Raw genomic sequence first — 21040 nt, forward strand, 5'->3', positions numbered from 1 at the left:
AAAAGTTGGTCACACTTGTCAAACACTGTTTGACAAGTGTGACCAACCTGTCAATCAGTTTTCCAAGCGATGCTACAGATCGCTTGGAAAACGCTATGGATCAGTCAAAAAAAAACAGATCCAGTGCATCCATTTTTTTACAATCTGCACAGGATCCGTCTTTCCAACATTTTGACAGATTGTAAAAAACGGAAGCGTGATAGAGGCCCAATTAATCCCCTCCTGTGTCTGATCAGTCTCCCTGCTGCCCCTCCCTCCTGATCACACCTGGCCCATTTCATGTGCACTTAGCCTGTTATAAATTCAGAGACACATGTCTGTCTGGCCCGTGGTCTGTCTCTAGAAGAATGGCTCTTAAAGGATAACAGCAAAGATGACAGCAGAAATATGCCAGAAGTGAACAGAAGGTAAGACTAACCACTGTTAATAAATGTAATAAATTTCTTTCCTTTTCCACCACACTTACTCATCATGCTGACATACGCTCTAACAGTTTTGGCTCCATTACTCCTCACTCTCCTTCGCTATCCCCAAACCCCAGCACCCTCTAACCAAGTAATCTCTCCTTGCCTCCCCACCTGACCTCCTCCGCTGACCTGCTCCTTAACTTAAGATCTCTCCTAATAAAACACAAAACAAGCCACCCACTCTCCTCCCACCTGCTCTGTCTCTCTGCTTCTCCTCACTGCTGGCGACATATCTCCCAATCCTGGACCCCCACATCTCATACCTCCCATTATTACCCCCTTCTATCGTTCCCAACCCAACATAAACACCCGAAATCTTGCCCACCTCAAACCCGTGCCCCTGGCGCCCACCCCCCTGCTCCCTCTCACTGGAGCACTCTGGAATGCACGCTCCGTCTGCAATAAACTCCGCGTGATTCACGATTTCTTTACCTCTTGTAATCTTTCCTTCCTGGGCATCACCGAAACATGGCTGACACAGCCTCCCCTGCTGCGCTACATTACGGCAGCCTCCACTACACCCACACTCCTCGTCCTGGCTACAGACATGGTGGAGGAGTGGGCCTTCTCCTTTCTTCCACCTGTACCTTTAACCCAATTCCACCTCTACCCTCCCTTATCCTCCCCTCAACCTCCAAATGGCCGTCATATACCGACCTCCGGGCCCGACCACGGCCTTTATTGACCAATTCTCCACCTGGCTCCTTCACTTTCTCACTGCTGATATTCCAACCATCATCATGGGTGACTTCAACATCCCCATTGACACCCACCAGGCAGCAGCCTCCAAACTCCTGTCCCTTACTTACGCAGTGGTCCTCCTCAGCCACCCACACAGACAGATATACATTAGACCTGGTCTTCACCCGTTTGTGCTCCCTATCTAAGGCTACGTTCACATTTGCGTTGTGCGCCGCAGCGTCGGCGCCGCAGCGCACAACGCAAACAAAAACGCAGCAAAACGCATGCACAACGCTGCGTTTTGCGCCGCATGCGTCGTTTTTTTCATTGAATTTGGACGCAGCAAAAATGCAACTTGCTGCGTCCTCTGCGCCCCGACGCGGGCGCCGCAGCGACGCATGCGGCGCAAAACGCAAGTGCGCCGCATGTCCATGCGCCCCCATGTTAAATATAGGGGCGCATGACGCATGCGGCGCCGCTGCGGCGCCCGACGCTGCGGCGCTGGCCGCAAATGTGAACGTAGCATAACTACACCACCTCCCCTCTCCCCGAACACCATCTGTTCACGTTCTCATCACTGTCCTCCAGACCTGTCACCCATGTCCAACATGCACACCCCCCGCAGAAACCTCGCACATCTAGACCCTCGTACACTCTGACTATTCAGTCACTGTCCTCCATAGCTTCACTCCACGACACAGACACTAGTTTCTACAATGCCACTCTCACTTCAGCTATCGACTTGGTCGCCCCTGTCATGCATAGCAGATTGCGACGAATCAATAGACAACCCTGGCACAATATCACTAAAAAGCTTCGGCAAGTATCCAGAATTGCAGAACGGTGTTGGAAGAAAACGCATTTGAAAGATGATTTCACAGCATTCAAACAAGCAACACTCGCATTCAAATCAGCTCTCACCTCTGCTAAACAGGAGTATTTAACATCTCTCCTATCTTCTTTATCCCACAACCCCAAACAGTTGTTCAACGCCTTTAACTCCCTCCTCCGCCCACCACTGCCCCCTCCGACTTCCTTAATCTCTGCTGAGGACTTTACCACACACTTCAGAAATAAGATAGACCAAACAAGGCAAGTCTTTGTTGTCCGACCACCACAACCCCTTTGTATGCCTGACCAATGCCCTAACCCCATATCTTCCCTCCCCAAAATCACTGAAGGACAGCTTGCTCATCTTCTCACCACTTGTGCGCTTGACCCCATCCCATCTCCTCCCCAACACAATAATCCATTCCCTAACCCATCTCTTCAATCTATCACTAACTTCTGGTACCTTCCTCTCTGCTTTCAAACATGCCACAATCACACCTATCCTCAAAAAGCCTTCCCTTGACTGAGCGCTATGTCCAGCTACCGCCCCATATCTTTGCTCCCAAACTACTTAAGCAGCATGTCCACGCTGAACTTTCCCCTCACCTTGCATCTAACTTTCTCTTCGACAGCCTACAATCTGGCTTCCGTCCCCACCATTCCACTGAGACTGTCCTGACCAAACTTACGAACAACTTACAGCCAAAGCTAAGGCCAGGTTCATGCTGCGTTAAACCAGCCTGTTCAACGCATAGCGTTGACGGGCTGTGTTAACGCTATAGCATACACGCCATCGCGTTATGCTATACTGCTAGCGCAGATGATTCATCTGTGCTAGCGGTGACGGAGCCTCAGACGCTGCAGCCCACGTCCGAGGCTCCGTCACTGAATGACGGCACATCGCTAGCGCATGCCGATTATGGCATGCGTTGGCGATGCGCCCGATAATAGGGGTTAATGGCAGCGATAACGGACTGCCATAAGGCAGTGTGACCACGGCCTAACAGACAATTCTCTATACTACTCCTTCTAGACCTGTCCTCTGCCTTCGACACAGTTGACCACTGCCTCCTACTACAGATTCTCTCTTCCTTTGGTTTCAAAGACCTCGCCCTATCCTGGATCTCCTTATACCTTACCAACCGCACATTTAGCGTTTCCTACTCCAATACTACCTCTTCATCTCGCCCCCTCTCTGTTGGTGTCCCTCAAGGATATGTCCTAGGACCTCTCTTCTCTTTTCAACCTATGCCTTTGGCCTGGGACAACTCAAAGTCATATGGCTTCCGGTACCATCTATATGCCGATGACACTCAGATCTACCTCTCTGGCCCAGATGTCACCTCTCTGCTGTCCAGAATCGCAGTGTGTCTATCAGCCATATCCTTCTCCTCTCGCTTCCTCAAACTCAATGTGGACAAAACCCGAACTAATTATCTTTCCTCCATCTCGCACATCTTCCCTGTACCTGATCTATCTAGCACAATAAATTAATTCACACTTTCCCCCATCCAGGTAATCCGCTGGACTGCCCTGTCCTTTAAACCGCACATCCAAGCTCTCGCCACCTCCTATGGCCTCCAAAAATATTTCCAAAATCCATCTTTTCCTCAACACTCACTCTACCAAAATGCTTGTGCATGCCCTAATCATCTCTTGCCTCGACTATTGCAACATCCTCCTTTGTGGACAACCATCTAACACTCTCGCACCCTTCCAGTCTGTCATTAACTCTGCTGCCCGACTAATTAATCTCTCTGCTCGCTACACTCCTGCTTCCCCCTTTGAAAATCCCTTCACTGGCTCCCAATTTCCCAGCATATCCAGTTCAAACTACTAACACTGACCTACAAAGCCATCCATAACCTTTCTCCTCCATATTTTTCCATACTAATCTCTCAATATCTTCCCTCACGTAATCTCCGGTCCTCCCAAGACCTCCTTCTCGCCTCCACGCTTATTCGCTCCTCACCCAATCGCCTCCAAGAGTTCTCCTGAATATCCCCCATCCTCTGGAATTCTGTGCCCCAACACATCCGGTTATCCACCACATTTGGATCCTTCAAACGGAACCTGAAAATCCATCTCTTCAAAGAAGCTTACAGCCTGTAATGACCACACGGCCACCTCAACACCACCGGAGCTACTGCAACCCCCGACCTACTGTCTCCTTCCCCATAATCCTGTAGAATGTAAGCCCACAAGGGCAGGGTCCTCTCTCCTCTGCATCAGTCTGTCATTGTTAGTTTGTTTACTGTAACTTATATTTATATTTTGATGTAACTCTGTCTCATGTACAGCACCATGGAATTAATTGTGCTATATAAATATTATTATTATTATTATTAACACAAGCTGGCACAGGGCTATCAGCACCTGATGTAAAGGCTTCATATCAGACAGCGCTACTGATGTTAGTTACAATCAATGGACAAAAGATCATGCCTTGACTGGTAAGACACCATTGCTTTCCTAGCAAGAAAAAGGGGTATGTTCTAAAAATATTACCGTACCCTGCAAAAAATGGGCTTACTTAGCTCAATCTGTACATATTTGTTTCAGCAGTGGTTTACCAACAAGTGAAGTTCCATTAGACAGATACATGCTATAATAAATATAAAACAAGGATGGAGGCTTCAAAATTATAACTTTGATAAATGGCAAATACAAGTCATAAATAAGAAATCTAAATCTGGTGGTGGGGTTATATCAAAACAAGAGCAAGTTATTTACATAAACAAGAATAACACTTACATTTTTTTGTTAAAGGGTTAGTCTCATCTTATTTCAGAAGTAACCACATCCCAGCCTCACAATTCCAAGACTGCTTGGTGGGCACTCCTTTTTGGACCTACAACTTTGTCATGTTGCTGGTCACTACTACATGCTTTTGTTGCAGCTATGGGAGGTAGCTTTTCCTCTGCAGCATCAGATGCACATTACTCAGGCTGCCTTGGATTAGGAGCCAACAGAAGACTTCAGCGATCACATGCAGCTTCATAGGGGTGTTTAGAAGCTCAACAGAAAAGAACACTGCATGTTCAGACATGTTGATAAAGTGCAGCAGTACACAGTCCCCAAGTAACAAGCTTTAATAAAAACTGGAAATTATTAGACAATAACCATCATTTTAATCTTTATTACAGAAATCAATAATACACATAAAAAAAGCAATTTTATAATCCAGCTTATCAGAGAAATATACTTCTTTCTGGACTGATCATTTTCAAAATGCTCAATTCACGAGTAAAATCTGTATTCAGTGAAGACAGATTCTTACATTACTGAGGTAGGAGATGACAGCTGACTGCTGCGCCTGATAAGATGCTATATAGAAGGAGGGAGAAGGAGGAAGATGCTAAAGGCAGATCTTCAACTCCCTCCTCTCTAAAATCTTATGAGCACCAACTGCCATCCCACTAATGTAACATTCTGTCTTCACTGTCTACAAATTTTACCTGTGATTTGAGAAATGTAAAAATTAGTGAGGAGTCCTGGAGGATGAACAAACAAATTTCTCTGATAAGATACTGTATATCACAAAGTTACCATACTTATTTTCATGTGTACTACTGATTTATAAAATAGAAATTAACACAAGGGGTACTTTTTAAAAGCATGGTCTCCTGTTCTCTCTACAGAGGCACAATGCTCCCCTGTGCTGGGGGAAGCGTTACCGTATTTTTAGGACCATAAGATGCACTTTTTCCCCAAAAAATGTTGGGGGAGAATGGGGGTACGTCTTATGGTCGCAATTTATTTACAAATCCTGCGGCTGTGGCAGTGCGGACGGGCTCTGTGGTGTGGTGGTGGCGGGCTGTGGCAACGGCTCTGTGCTCCGTGGGGGCCTCCGCAGGCATTTCGTCAAAGCCCGGAGGCTACCGCACATCCGCTGCTGCCATGCTGCGATGGCTCCTGGGAACATGGCCTCCGGGAAGAAGGCCGCCGGGCCAGGGGCGGCAGCCATGTTCCCAGAGGCCACCACAACATGGCAGCAACGGATGTGCGGGGGCATCCAGGCTTTGATAAAATGCTGACGGAGGCCTCCACAGAGCACAGAGAGCTGCAGTCACTGCATCGGACCTCAGCCCCCCTGCCCCAGCACAGAGCCGCCGCCACCTCACCAGCTTGGGATGGGATTTCCCGGAGGCCACTGCACCAGCCTGGACCACCAAACAACTCCTGTGACCACTCCTCCACCTGTGCCGATCCCTTCCCTGGTAAGCTGAATTCGGAGTGTAAGAAGGACCCCCATTTGACACTTTTTTTCCCCCTATTTTCCTTCTGAAAATTCAGGTTGCATCTTGTGGTCCGCTGCATCTTATAGTCCGAAAAATATGGTAAGTGCACTCCTGATTGTGTGTGAGTGTGCATATATATCAGACAGGACATGAGTGTTTATATATAATCAGACAGGATAAAAGATCGCAAATGATTCTTTCAGGTAGAACATCACTTAAAACACAGGCAAGGAAGTGTTTTGCCTCACAAAAAGAATCATCTGAGATCCCATGTGGTTGTATCTTTATGCTCTCTTTTGCTTTCTCCCATGCACAGGAGATGTGGTTGTTAAGGCCCCGTCTCACATAGCGAGATCGCTGCTGAGTCACAAGTTTTGTGACGCAACAGCGACCTCAGTAGCGATCTCGCTATGTGTGACACGTACCAGCGACCAGGCCCCTGCTGCGAGATCGCTGGTCGTGTCGGAATGGCCTGGACCTTTTTTTGGTCGTTGAGGTCCCGCTGACATCGCTGAATCGGTGTGTGTGACACACGGATTCAGCGATGTCTTCGCTGGTAACCATCGGGTTACTAAGCGCAGGGCCGCGCTTAGTAACCCGATGTTTACCCTGGTTACCAGCGTAAAAGTTAAAAAAAACAAATAGTACATACTCACATTCCGGTGTCTGTCCCCCGGCGCTGTGCTTCTCTGCACTGTGAGCGCCGGCCAGCCGGAAAACAGAGCACAGCGGTGACGTCACCGCTCTGCTTTCCGGCCGCTGTGGTTACACAGTGCAGAGAAGCAAAACGCCGGGGGACAGACAGCGGAAGGTAAGTATGTACTGTTTGTTTTTTTTAACTTTTACGCTGGTAACCAGGGTAAACATCGGGTTACTAAGCGCGGCCCTGCACTTAGTAACCCGATGTTTACCCTGGTTACCCGGGGACCTCGGCATCGTTGGTCGCTGGAGAGCGGTCTGTGTGACAGCTCCCCAGCGACCACACAGCGACAAAACAGCGACGCTGCAGCGATCAGCATCGTTGTCTGTATCGCTGCAGCGTCGCTGTGAGTGACGGGGCCTTTATGCTAGAGTAGCAACTCACTAGTGATAATAGGTAATGCTAAAAACTGCAACTGACCCTGAAGGTTCATCAACAGACTAAAGGCCCCGTCTCACATAGCGAGATCGCTAGCGAGATCGCTGCTGCGTCACAAGTTTTGTGACGCAACAGCGACCTCAGTAGCGATCTCGCTATGTGTGACACGTACCAGCGATCAGGCCCCTGCTGCGAGATCGCTGGTCGTGTCAGAATGGCCTGGACCTTTTTTTGGTCGTTGAGGTCCCGCTGACATCGCTGAATCGGTGTGTGTGACACCGATCCAGCGATGTCTTCACTGGTAACCAGGGTAAACATCGGGTTACTAAGCGCAGGGCCGCGCTTAGTAACCCGATGTTTACCCTGGTTACCAGCGTAAATGTAAAAAAAACAAACAGTACATACTCACCATCTGTTGCCCGTCAGGTCCCTTGGCGTCTGCTTCCTGCTCTGACTGAGCCGCCGTAAAGTGAGAGCACAGCAGTGACGTCACCGCTGCGCTCTGCTCTCACTGTACGGCGGCTCAGTCAGAGCAGGAAGCAGACGGCAAGGGACCTGACGGGCAACAGATGGTGAGTATGTACTGTTTGTTTTTTTTACATTTACGCTGGTAACCAGGGTAAACATCGGGTTACTAAGCGCGGCCCTGCGCTTAGTAACCCGATGTTTACCCTGGTTACCCGGGTGCTGCAGGGGGACTTCGGCATCGTTGAAGACAGTTTCAACGATGCCGAAGTCGTTCCCCTGATCGTTGGTCGCTGGAGAGAGCTGTCTGTGTGACAGCTCCCCAGCGACCACACAGCGACCACACAGCGACGCTGCAGCGATCAGCATCGTTGTCTATATCGCTGCAGCGTCGCTGTGTGAGACGGGGCCTTAAAGATCCATATCTTTATCAGTCTATTGTTTCTTGCATGAACTGAGATAGCCCTAACCACAAACTAGAAGTTGGCAACTCGGACCTATGCTGCCTGAAAGGCCGTCGAGAGCATCACGTTCCTCCTAAAGAACAAGAGAGCAGAGCAGAGTGCGAATTACCTACAAAAGGAAAAGTGTGCTAAAAAAGGAAAGATGCATGAGTAAAATAATCCACGATAAACAAAACAAAGTACAGTATGTACTGTTAGATAATATGCAGCCTACTTCCTAAAAAGAAACAGGAAATAAGTGCAGAGTAAAGAACAAACAGCAAAGAGAAACCCTAGATGCAATTTCACTGACTGGCTTTAAACTATAGCAGAATGGCTGAACATCCAAAAGAGACCATCACCAGCAGGAAGTGCCAGCAGGGGGAAAGAATATAAAGCTGCACCCTAAAGAACACCTGTGCTATGCTGAACAGACTGCAGTCAGAACATCAGAACCTTGAAGCTATACTATATGAAAGAAGAATTGCGGCAGCACTCACCGAAGATGCGTGGTCCAAATCCTTTATTTAAGAAAACTTACAGTGAAGGTAACATGCTGACGGCACGGGGGAGCAGGAGAAACAAGGAAGTGAGCAGGAAAAAGACGACGGCCGTTTCACGCCTGATGTGGCGCTTCAACAGGTCTCCTGTTGAAGCGCCACATCAGGCGTGAAACGGCCGTCGTCTTTTTCCTGCTCACCTCCTTGTTTCTCCTGCTCCCCCGTGCCGTCAGCATGTTACCTTCACTGTAAGTTTTCTTAAATAAAGGATTTGGACCACACATCTTCGGTGAGTCCTGCCGCAATTCTTCTTTCATATAGTATGGACTTTTGCTTATCTTCATGCGAGCACCGCCGTTGAGAGGAACAGGCTCTCCTATCTTCTCTACAAGGTAATTAAGCTGACATACACAGTGGCTGTGCAGCCCTGCCTTTCTTTGAAGTTGTGGAGAACCTTGAAGCTATGTGCACACGTTGCGGATTCGTGTGTGGATTTTTCCGCACCGTTTTTGAAAAATCCGCAGGTAAAACGCACTGCTTTTTACCTGCGGATTCCTATTTAGGAGCAGGCGTAAAACGCTGCGGAATCCGTACAAAATTGACATGCTGCGGAAAATACAACGCAGCGTTTCCGTGCGGTATTTTCCGCAGCATGAGCACAGCGGATTTGGTTTTCCATAGGTTTACATGGTACTGTAAACCTGATGGAAAACCGCTGCCCGCTGCGGATCCGCAGGCAAATCCGCAATGTGTGCACAAACCCTAAGGGTATGTGTCCACGGGCTGCATTACATCCGGAATAGCTGCGGATTGAACACTGCGTCGAGCCGCAGCGTTCAATCCGCAGCGTCCAGATGTTACAGCATAGTGGAGGGGATTTTATGAAATCCCGTCTCCACTATGCGTGCGAACACGCACCCGGCGGCCCTGCGTTTCCGGACATGCTGCGCGTCTTTTTAGAACGCAGCATGTCCGTTTACCTTGCGGCGAAGCAGCGTCGCCGCAAGGTAAAACACAGGGCCCTATGTGTGGGGTGCGGAGATTCCGGATGTGTGCAATGAACACATCCGGAATCACTGCGTCTACAGAAGGGGGCGGCACTTTGGGCAGAGCGAGTTTTCCACTCCGTCCAAAGCACCGGCCATCCTGAACGTAGACATACCCTAACACTGAGAAAAAGGTGTGTCTGCTGTGGCTCGTCAGACAGAGAGAGAAGGCAACCACAAAGCACAGGCACAAGGGTCTGAACCCAGGAGCATGACATGTTCAGAACAAGGTTCTTTAGGGTATGTGCACTCTCTGCGGATCCGCAGCGCTTTTTGCAGTGCAGAAATGCTGCAGATCCGCAATTGATTTACAGTACAATGTAAATCAATGAGAAAAAAAAAAAAAAAGCTGTGCACACACTGCGGAAAATCCGCTGCGGAAACGCTGTGGTTTAAAAGAAGTAGCATGTCACTTCTTTTTTGTGAATCTGCAGCGTTTTTGTACCCATTCCATTATAGAAAACTGCAGGGGTAAAAACCGCAGTAAATCCGCAAGAAAACCGCAGCAAAAAAGCGCCGCGGAACCGCACAAAAAACCGCAGCTGCGTTTTCTGCCAGGAGAGGCAGAATCCGCACCAGAAATTCCTAAGCCTAATCCGCAACGTGTGCACATAGCCATTACACAGTACACAGCAAGGGCACATTGATAAGATTCTTAGAACAGGAACCTTTTTTTTTTTTTTTTTTTTTTTTTATAAATACATGTAATTGTGGAACTTATTTTTATTTCAAGATTTATTAATTAAAAAGGACTTTGTTCACGGTTAAACCTCTTTAATGTTACAGCTTCCATAGACATTAGGCTGTGGGCAGAACCCATCGATATCAGTGGGTTTGGACGAAATTAGCCTAATGCCTGTGGGGGCTTAAAGAGAATGTCAGCAGGTTTTTGCGCTTTAATCTGAGATCAGCATGAGGCAGAGAGCCCGATTCCAAGGATGTCACTTGCTCAGAAACTTGCTGTAGTTTCTGTTTAACCCCGCCTCCACCACTGATGGACATCTTGCTGACAATGTACAGAGGAAGCTGCCAATCAGTGGAGTGGTCGGGGTTATCACAGCTCTGCATTCTCACCACTGCTACATCTACAGCAGAGAAAACAGGGATTCTGTCAAACCTGCACCAAGCAGTGCAGTAAGTGACATCTCTGTGAAGAGACTCAGATTTCAAGGAAAAACCTGCTGACAGATTTCATTTAAAGGGAATCTGTCACCCGTTTTAGTTTTTCAGTCATTAATATGGGCATACAGGTTGTGTAGAGGTGAAATTAGTCTTAGGCTTGTTCAATAAAAAAAAATAAAATTAAAAAAAAAAAAAAATCATCTTTTATAGCTTTGATCTTCCAGGCTATGGAGCGTACCGTCTGAAAGATGAGACTGCCTCCAGTCTTCATTATACAAGATTTCTCCTCCCCTTCTCTTCAGTTTCCCTTTGACGACATGTGCGCGACCACAAATCACACGCCTGCGCATTCTGCCTGCCGTCAGTCCTCTGCACTGTGGGGAATTCACCTTTACTGTGTGCCGGAGATCATTGGAACCGGAAGTGACAGCGACTCTCCGGCACCTGCGCATCAAAATTGAAGAGTTTCCACAAAAGAGTGGAAGAGTACAGAGGAGCGACGGCAGGCAGAATGTGCAGGCGTGAGATTTGTGGCCACACACACGACGTCAAAGAGACACTAACGTGGAGGGAAGGAGAAATCTTGTATAATGAAGACTGGAGGCAGTCTGATCTTCTGGGCAGCGTACACCCCATATCCTGGAAGATCGAAGCTATAAAAGATGATTTTTATTCAACATGCCATCATCCAGGCATACAGGTATGACTAATTTCAACTGTATGCAGCCTGTATGCCCCAACTTACTGTCTCCTTCCCCACCATCCTGTAGAATGTAAGCCCGTAAGGGCAGGGTCCTCTTCCCTCTGTACCAGTCTGTCATTGTTAGTTTGTTTACTGTGATATCTGTATTTTGTATGTAACCCCTCTCATTAAAGCACTATGGAATCAATGGTGCTGTAAAATTAAATAATGTTAAAGCAAACCTGTCACCAGGTTTGACAGATATGAGATACGGACACCGCCTTTCAGGGCTGATATACAGCATTCTATAATGCTGCATATATGCCCCAACTCGACCTGCAAGGCAAGAAAAAGTGCTCTTATTATAGTCATCTGAGAGGCGGACCTTACCGAGGGGTGTCGCTGTTCTTAGTTCGGCGCCTCCCTTCTTTTGATGTTGTCCTTCTTCCTTTGTTTGGATTACGCATACCTACGTCATCAACAGTCTCTCCGGCAGGCGTACGTCTCTGCCCTGACTAGTGCAGAGTAAAGTACTGTAGTGCGCAGGAGCTGGGGAAGGTCAAAAGAGCTCCAGCGCACTATAGTACTTTGTTCTGCCCTCACCAGGGCAGAGACCAACCAGGAATGCGATGCTGGGGAGACTGTGTGGATGTACTGATGCGTAATCCGTACGAAGCAAGAAGGAAGGCGGCATCGCAGGAAGAGAGGCACCGAACTAAGACAGCGACACCCCTCGGACTGGACAGCTCCACGGGCAAGTATAATAAAAGGTCTTTTTCTTGTCTTGCAGGTCGTGTTTGGGGCAGATATACTGCACTATAGAATGCTGTATATCAAGCTGAAAGCTGGTGGCCGTATCTCATATTGGCCAAACCTGGGGACAGGTTCCCTTTAATAACTCAAAAAAGCTCAAAAGGGTGACAGTTTCCCTTTAAGGGTATATTATATTTGGGAATATTCCTTCAGTTTTTGCTGCGGATTGGACGCTGTGTACAGACACAGCGTCCAATCTGCAGCGTCCAATGTTACAGCATAGTGGATGGGATTTTATGAAATCCTGTCTCCACTATGTGTACACTCAGGTGGCAGACCTGCGTAACCGGACATGTGACGCATCTTTCTAGACCGCAGCATGTCTATTTATCTAGCGGAGACGCTCAGTCTCCGCAAGATAAGTAACAGTCTATGTATAGAATGCGGTGATTCTGGATGTGTCCAATGAACACAGGCGGAATCACCGAGCATACAAAAAGAGGCGGTGCTTTGGGCGGAGCGGGTATCCGCTGCATCCAAAGCGCTGGGATTCCAGACCGTGGACACATACCCCAAGTCTACATTGAACATTCATGCTGCAGAATGTCAACAGCAGTAAAATCAGCACCAAATGCTTTGGATTTGGCAGAGATTATCCCTTTGCAATGCAAAGTCTACACCCCAAATTGACAAGTTGTGCAGCATCGTGATGACATTTTGTACAATTTCATCCAAAACGCTGCTACTGTAAGGCAGCACGGTGGCTCAGTGGTTAGCACTGCAGCGCTGGAGTCCTGGGTTCTAATCCCACCAAGGACAACATCTGCAAGGAGTTTGTATGTTCTCCCCGTGTTTGTGTGGGTTTCCTCTGGCTTCTCCGGTTTCCTCCCACATTCCAAAGACATACTGATAGGGAATTTAGATTGTGAGCTCCATCGGGGACAGCGCTGATAATGTGTGCAACCTGTAAAGCACTGCGGAATATGTTAGCGCTATATAAAAATAAAGATTATTTATTATTAACAGTCTCATCTGGAATGTCCGAGGCCTAATTCAGGTGTGAGTGGTGCACACATTTATTATACGGTTCATACAACCTTTGCGACATGCCGGATTTTTATCCTGAGTCATGGACCCAACTTACCAATGAAAATTTAAAAAAATATATATATTATTAGTCTTTTTATTTTTTCATGCACTGCTTGATAAGAGAAGTCAGTGGTGTCTGAACGAGCCCTAGTGCGGTCCATCAGTGTTGTGATGTTACTGTCTGACCACAATATTTTTGCCATCGAAGAACCAAGCGCAGAGCGCCATCACCTGACATCACCCACCAGAAGTGGCAACCCCCGAGACGTCAGTGCCAGGATGAGGGGGTAAAGCCGTGTGCCAAGGAGCCGTGCCCCATGGATGACAGATGCACGTGTAGCTACATCACCAACATCATGGTAGAGATGGTCTGTGCCCTGCTCTCCTCCTCAGGCCGGCACCTCAGTGGGGGGCACGGTGCCACCTCTGCTGCACTGGAAATTACCACTATTATTATGTACAGCGGACTTATTAGGAGGCATCGACAAGAGGCGCAGGTAGTGCGCCCACCAGCGCGGGGGGGAGGGGGCGCCGCCGCCATCCGCCTCCTTTGTGTGGCAGCGGCACCACCACGGGCAGCGGCGGGCACCGCACAAGGCGCGCGTCAACTTAATGACAGGAAATTCGTCCGTGTGACGCTTAATAATCTCCTCTCAGCTCCTCACCCACCGCCTGTTTGTACGGGCAGCTGCAACAACACGCACGGCTCACCAAAGATGGCGTCCGACATGGCTGCTGGTCGGCACACCAGCTCTGGTGTTTACCCCACCTCCCCCTGCGATGCCTCAGCTCGGGGACTCCAGCGCAGGCCGACACAGGCGGCCCCGGAGACGGGCAGAGCGGCGGGGACGGAAAGAAAGGAGGCTTACCGTGGTAGCTATGGCGGCCAGCAGGGCACAATGGCTCGGGCAGATAACGCGCCGCGCCGGGGCTGCTAACGGGGAGTTCGCGTGAACTCGCTGCGGTGAATGCTGGGTAATGGTAGGTCGGACAAGCCTGCTAGTGTGCTGGAGGCGCGCAGGCCGGGGAGCATGTGCTGTCCTGCCCCGGCACAGCGCCATTTGTAGGCAAGAGGCGCAGTGCGAAGGAAAGGGGAGGACACCATCGCCATGAGGAGAGTCCCAGCCGCCATCAGCTGGGAGAGGAGCCTAATGGCTGTGGCCACACTCACAAGCAGGAGCCATTTTTATTTTGTTTTGTGTTTTTTTTTTTTTTTTAACTTGACAGTTATTTTTATTTCTAGCTGATGGTTTTTAGAAGAAGTTTAGAATTTTCATGGTTGTTGGCAGCCTCCTAGTATTACCATTGGCCCGCTGTGCAATCTGTTACTGGTGGTGTCACCCCCGCCTCATAGAGTGTAAGCTCTTGTGAGCCGGACCCTCGCTCCTAACGACACAAGTCACCAATCTGGGGTCTGCACCGGGGCCCCCTGACTTGTACGCTGCCGCCCCATGTGCTGGCGCTACCGTAATAAAGATCATAATTATTAGTAGGACTTGGCACAATTCTGGGCTTCAGGTGCGGATTCCTGGCTTTTAATGGGGTTTTCACATTTGGCAAAATGTTGGCAAATGTGGGGCATGTGAGAAGATACGAAAGGACGTTTATCTGTTCAATTCCCCACCAATGGTGCTCCCCACTGGTCTTTGTTTACTTGGCTGCACATGTGACCACTGCAACCGATCACTGGTGTGACCCATCACCAATGCAATCAATCAGTGGTGTAACCCAACGTGTTCCAGCCAATGAGTGGTGTTACCCATGGCCATAGCAGCCAATGAGTGGTGTTACCCATGGCCATAGCTTTCAATCGGTGATGTGAACCATGACTACTGCAGCCAATCGGTGATGTAACATATTTCCAGTGCAGATATTACGTCGTTAGCTTTGACCACTGCAGTTAATCAGTGGTATAACTCTTCACAAATTCATCTAATCAGTGGTGTTATCCATAATCACAGCCCTCAATTAGCATTGTGACCCATGATCACTGCTGCCAATGAGTGGTGTGACCAACGACCATTGCTGCCAATGAGTGATTTGACCTATGACCACTGCAGCCAATGAGTGCTGTGACCCATGATCTCTGCTGGCAATGAGTGGTGTGACCTATGACCAGTGCAGCCAATGGGTGGTTTGATCTATGACCACTGCAGCCAATGAGTGGTGTGACCCATGACTAATGCAGCCAATGATTGGTGTGACCCATGACCACTGCAGCCAATGAGTGGTGTGACCCATGACTACTGCAGCCAATGAGTGGTGTGACCCATGACCATTGCTGCCAATGAGTGGTTTGACCTATGACCACTGCAGCCAATGAGTGGTGTGACCCATGACCACTGCAGCCAATGAGTGGTGTGACCTATGACCAGTGCAGGCAATGAGTAGTGTGACCCATGACCAGTGCAGCCAATGAGTGGTATGACCAATGCAGCCACTTAAAGGTAATGTCCCCCCATGTTTCCTTACAATGTTACATCTACATTTAGGATACTTGGTTACTGTACCATTAAAAGACTTTTCATATTTTACAAGCCTACTTAGGCTCTTTATAAATTGCTATTTTCTGTGTATATTTTGGAGGAATCTTGGGATCTGTTGTATATGTTAGATGTTAGTTTCTTTGGGATTCTAAACACTGTTGGGAAGCTTAGTTTTTTGGCTCCCGTTACTCTGTTCATTTATAGACCCTGACTGTTACTTGGTTAATTGAAACATTTTCTTTAATGTATGCTATGTTCCCATATTTCTCCCATCAGCATCACTCTGCCTTTATATGGTGGTACTAAAACATATTTAACTTTTTTTAATGTATATTTTTTAAATATTTTGATTTAATAAAACTGTGTTATTTTATGGCTTGGTGCTTCTCTGTTCTATTATTTGATGGTATTTTGATCTTGGAAGCTTTGCCGTTGGTCTAGGCAGCACTTCGTTTTGATGTATTACCATAAATCATTGGTTTGACACACAACCAGTACAGCCAATCAGTTGTGTGAACCATAACCACTGTAGCCAATCAGTAATGTGACCTTCGACCACTGCAACCAAGTTAACAAAGCCTGCCAGAGTGGTAACATGGTAGCAGTGAGAAATTTATCAGGCAAATAGAAATGTTATTTTATTATTTTTCACATCTCATGCATTGGATATTTGTTTCAAATAATGCAATCTTTTTAGTTTTTTATTTCATTAGCGATTATACCACAATATGTCCTCCACACTCATCATCACCAGCATGAAGATGCAAAATAGGAGACTTTTCAGGTCCAAGAAACGTATCAGTTTTCTAGACTCTAGAACAACAGCATTTGAAAAAATTCTTAGGGTGTCCCCTATATCTAAAAATCTTTTACAGAATCCATGTGTTTGCCACCTAAATATCCATGATTCAATGGTTGGATGTGGATGTATATAGTGGGTTCAGAAACTGCAGGAGCTGGCTGCATTATAAAGCCTTCCTCTAGCAGCAGAGATCGTTTTAAACATTTAGATTCCATCTTCATTTTATGACAGCGGCATTGAAATAATTGCTGGGTGACTATGGGTTATCTTATCAGCAGGAGGCTTGCATAAGACCCCTGTCTACTATCGGTGCAGTCGGATGAAGCCCAATCCATTGCTGTGTATCATAAGAGATCCTCATTTTTATTATATACTGCATAACCAAAGTATTGTAGTATATAGTACAAACGATCACAGGTTCAAGTTACTGAAGGGACTAAAAAAATAAGCAAGAGCTAATAAAATATAAAGGTTTTTACAAATATCAAAAATTAAGTTTCGGAAATATTTGTTTGAATCACCCCCTTTTCCCAATTTCTAATTAAATGAAAAAAAATAAAATAACACATTGTGTCTGTAAAATCGTGATGTGATAAAATTAACCCATACTGTAAAGGAGAAAAAAAATAGAAACCTCTAAATTAGCATTTTTCGATCTTCTTGCATCTCAAATGAAAGATGGAATAAAAAATGATGAAAATTACATATTAACTTTTAATGATAGTAATAAAAACTACATCTCTCCACATGAAAGAAAGAGCCCTCTTACAGGATGGAAAAATAATAGATCTGTCTCATAAAATGTCATTAACAAACACATTTTGTTAGCAAAGTTCTGAAAGTGTAACCACCAAAATACAATAATATCTGCACCAGTTTGGTATCGCTGCCATCGTACTGACCCAGAGAATCAATTTGGTGGGTTGTTTTTACTGCACAATAAACAATAAAAACAAATCCTTAAAACAATGTAAAAATTGCATTTTTTTACCAGTTCACCCTACTTAGAATTTTTTCCCATTTATTGTTAAATTATTTAGTAATATTAATAGTGAAATTCAAAATTAAAGCCTGCCCTGCCCTACCAAATAACAAGTAGTCATACAAGTATTCAAAGAAGAAATATAAAAGTTATGGCTCTCGGAAAGATGGAAAAGAAAATTAAAATTATCCACAACGTGAAGGAGTTAAAGCGAATCTGTCACCCCAAAAATCATATATGAGCTAAGGCCACCGGCATCAGGGGCTTATCTACAGCATTCTGTAATGCTGACGATAAGCCCCCAATGTAACCTGAAAGGTAACAAAAATAGGTTATATTATACTCACCCAGGGGTGGTCCCGGTTCGTTTCGGGTCCGATTGGCGTCACGGTCCAGGTCCAGTGCCTCCCATATTCATACAATGATGTCTTCTTGTCTTCCTGCCATGTCTTGTCTCCGGCGCAGGCGTACTTTGTCTGCCCTGTTGAGGGCAGAGCAAAGTACTGCAGTGCGCAGGCGCTGGGCCTCTCTGACCTTTCCCGGCGCCTACGCACTGCAGTACTTTGCTCTGCCCTCAACAGGACAGACAAAGTACGCCGGAGCCGCGGCAAGAAGACAAGAAGAGGACGTCATCGTATGAAGATGGGAGGCGCTGTACCGGAGCGCGACGCCAATCGGACCGGACCGCAGCGGGACCGCCCCTGGGTGAGTATAATCTAACCTTTATTTCTTATCTTTCAGGTTACATCAGGGGCTTATCTACAGCATTACAAAATGCTGCAGATAAGCCCCTTATGCCGGTGGCCTTAGCTCATATACGATTTTTGGAGTGACAGATTCCCTTTAAAGGACCTTTCACCAGTTTGAGCATGTGGGGACATGTTTTTCCCCTTTAAGTTGTTACCTGCTTATGATTGGTCAAACTCATACAGTGGAAGAATTACACACTCCCAGGGAAAAATCTCTGGTAACGCCCCCTCAGACTTAAAAAGGGTCTTTCACCAAATGTTTCGTTATATGCTGGACACACAATATAATAGGGGCTGCAGAGTGGCATAAAACGTTTTTGTCTGTTGCGGAGATATTAGGAATGAAAGTATTTTACACCTAATGAGTTAACTTTAGGGTACCGTCACACATTGAAATTTCCATCGCTACGACGTTACGATTCGTGACGTTCTAGCGATATCGTTACGATCTCGCTGTGTCTGACACGCTACTGCGATCAGACACCCTGCTGAGAATCGTACGTCGTAGCAGATCGTTTGGAACTTTCTTTCGTCGCTTGATCACCCGCTGACATCGCTGGATCGTTGTGTGTGACAGCGATCCAGCGATGTCTTCGCTTGTAACCAGGGTAAACATCGGGTAACTAAGCGCAGGGCCGCGCTTAGTAACCCGATGTTTACCCTGGTTACAAGCGTAAACGTAAAAAAACAAACCGTACATACTCACCCGTCGGTGTCCTTCAGGTCCCTTGCCGTCTGCTTCCTGCTCTGAGTGCCGGCCGGAAAGTGAGAGCAGAGCGCAGCGGTGCTGCGATCTGCTCTCACTGTACGGCTGCACTCAGAGCAGGAAGCAGACGGCAAGGGACCTGAAGGACACCGATGGGTGAGTATGTACTGTTTGTTTTTTTACGTTTACGCTGGTAACCAGGGTAAACATCGGGATACTAAGCGCGGCCCTGCGCTTAGTTACCCGATGTTTACCCTGGTTACCCGGGGACTTCGGCATCGCTCCAGCGCCGTGATTGCAACGTGTGACCGCAGTCTACGACGCTGGAGCGATGATTATACGACGCTGCGACGTCACGAATCGTGCCGTCGCAGCGATGAAAATTTCAATGTGTGACGGTACCCTTAGTTAAGTCAAGTAGGTGTTATTAGATAGTTTTCACTGGTTGGTGTCTTTCTCTCTGTAGTAGTTGCTATCTGATAATACCCACTTGGACTGAACAAAAGTTAACTCATTAGGTGCCGAATACTTTGATAATATCTCATCACCATAGATGTGAAATTTAACAAATAACGGAAAAAAAAATGTTTTATTCTGCTCTGCAGCCACTATTACCTTGTGCATGGAGTTCAACATGAATAATTTGGTTAAATGTCATCTTAGAGATGAGTGAATATATTCGGCTCCCTCCTTATTCGGCAAGCTATAGCGCTTACCGAATAAGCTACAGAGGGAGCCCGGCTTCCTAGATTGCGCCGGCTGATCAGTTGTCCTGCGCCACAGCTGCATGTTTCACTGTCACAACACATGCATGGAGAGTCCAACAATATCTGCTTCTTTTTAAATAAGGGGTGGTAAATGTATTCATGAGATACAGAGATATGGAGATTAGCCTATTGATGTCACTGGCATATGATTGGCTGGAAACACATACCAGTCCCCAAACACTAAAATCATCCATCCCACTGATTTAAATACCAAGTTCTGGATCTGCCTGCATACTCTCGGCCATACAGAAGCGCTGTTAGTAAATTTCTCTTTGTGACTTGTTTTATGATTGGTCTGCTGCAAACTATGTAACCATGCTCCTTGTTGGTATGATGCCACCCCCAGAAGAAGGCAAAAGCCGAAATGTGCATTGGGGCAGGCATTATCACCTATAAGAGGTAACCTTTGTACTATTTGATTACTTATCTTTATAGTCCTTCACATCTCTTTAGGATTTCCTGTTTTGTTTTTTGTTTTTTTTGCTTGTATGCAAAAGTGTGAAGTGTTCTACTTTATCAGCTTTTATGTACAACCTCTATATAACATGTCATGGGTGTATGGTGCCAGCTTTTTGGTTTCCCACATTTTAGTAACCTTGTTTGTCTTTTTGTGTTTTTGCCAATAAAATGTTGTACTACTAATTATGATTGGTTCTTGCTTACGTTTTTTCTTTCTAAATTACTTAAACACAGGCCTGAGAAATGAGGGATCACAGATAGAGCGATATATAGATATAGATGGATACTATAGATAGATCTATCTATCGTATCCATCATACCTATCTATAGCTCTATCTATTATCTATCTATCGTATCTATTGTATCTATTGTATCTATCTATTATCTATCGATATATCTATCTATCTATAGATATATCTATAGAGAGATAGATATATTGGTAGATAATAGGTAGATACATAGTTACATAATTATTAAGGTTGAAGGAAGACTTTAAGTCCATCTAGTTCAACCCATAGCCTAACCTAACATGCCCTAACATGTTGATCCAGAGGAAGGCAAAAAAAAACCATGTGGCAAAGAGTAAGCTCCACATTGGGGTAAAAAATTCCTTCCCGACTCCACATACGGCAATCAGACTAGTTCCCTGGATCAACGCCCTATCAAGGAATCTAGTATATATACCCTGTAA

The 21040-nt window shown here is 46.5% G+C and overlaps 1 protein-coding gene across 2 annotated transcripts in view; it reads right to left on the reverse strand.

The window, feature by feature from the left end:
- The window catches only part of ZNF280D (zinc finger protein 280D), a 114237-nt gene extending 99770 nt beyond the window's left edge, over window positions 1-14467 (reverse strand). The window contains exon 1 of one of the 2 annotated variants that reach the window (XM_077263804.1): window positions 14268-14433. The gene's annotated coding sequence lies outside the window, so the exon portion shown is untranslated. Of the gene's footprint in view, window positions 1-14267 lie in introns of both variants that reach the window. The other variant, XM_077263803.1, reaches the window with a different exon arrangement.
- Window positions 14468-21040: the final 6573 nt, after the last annotated feature.

This window comes from Ranitomeya variabilis, chromosome 5 (assembly GCF_051348905.1).
Source record: "Ranitomeya variabilis isolate aRanVar5 chromosome 5, aRanVar5.hap1, whole genome shotgun sequence".
NCBI classification, from domain to species: Eukaryota; Metazoa; Chordata; class Amphibia; order Anura; family Dendrobatidae; genus Ranitomeya; species Ranitomeya variabilis.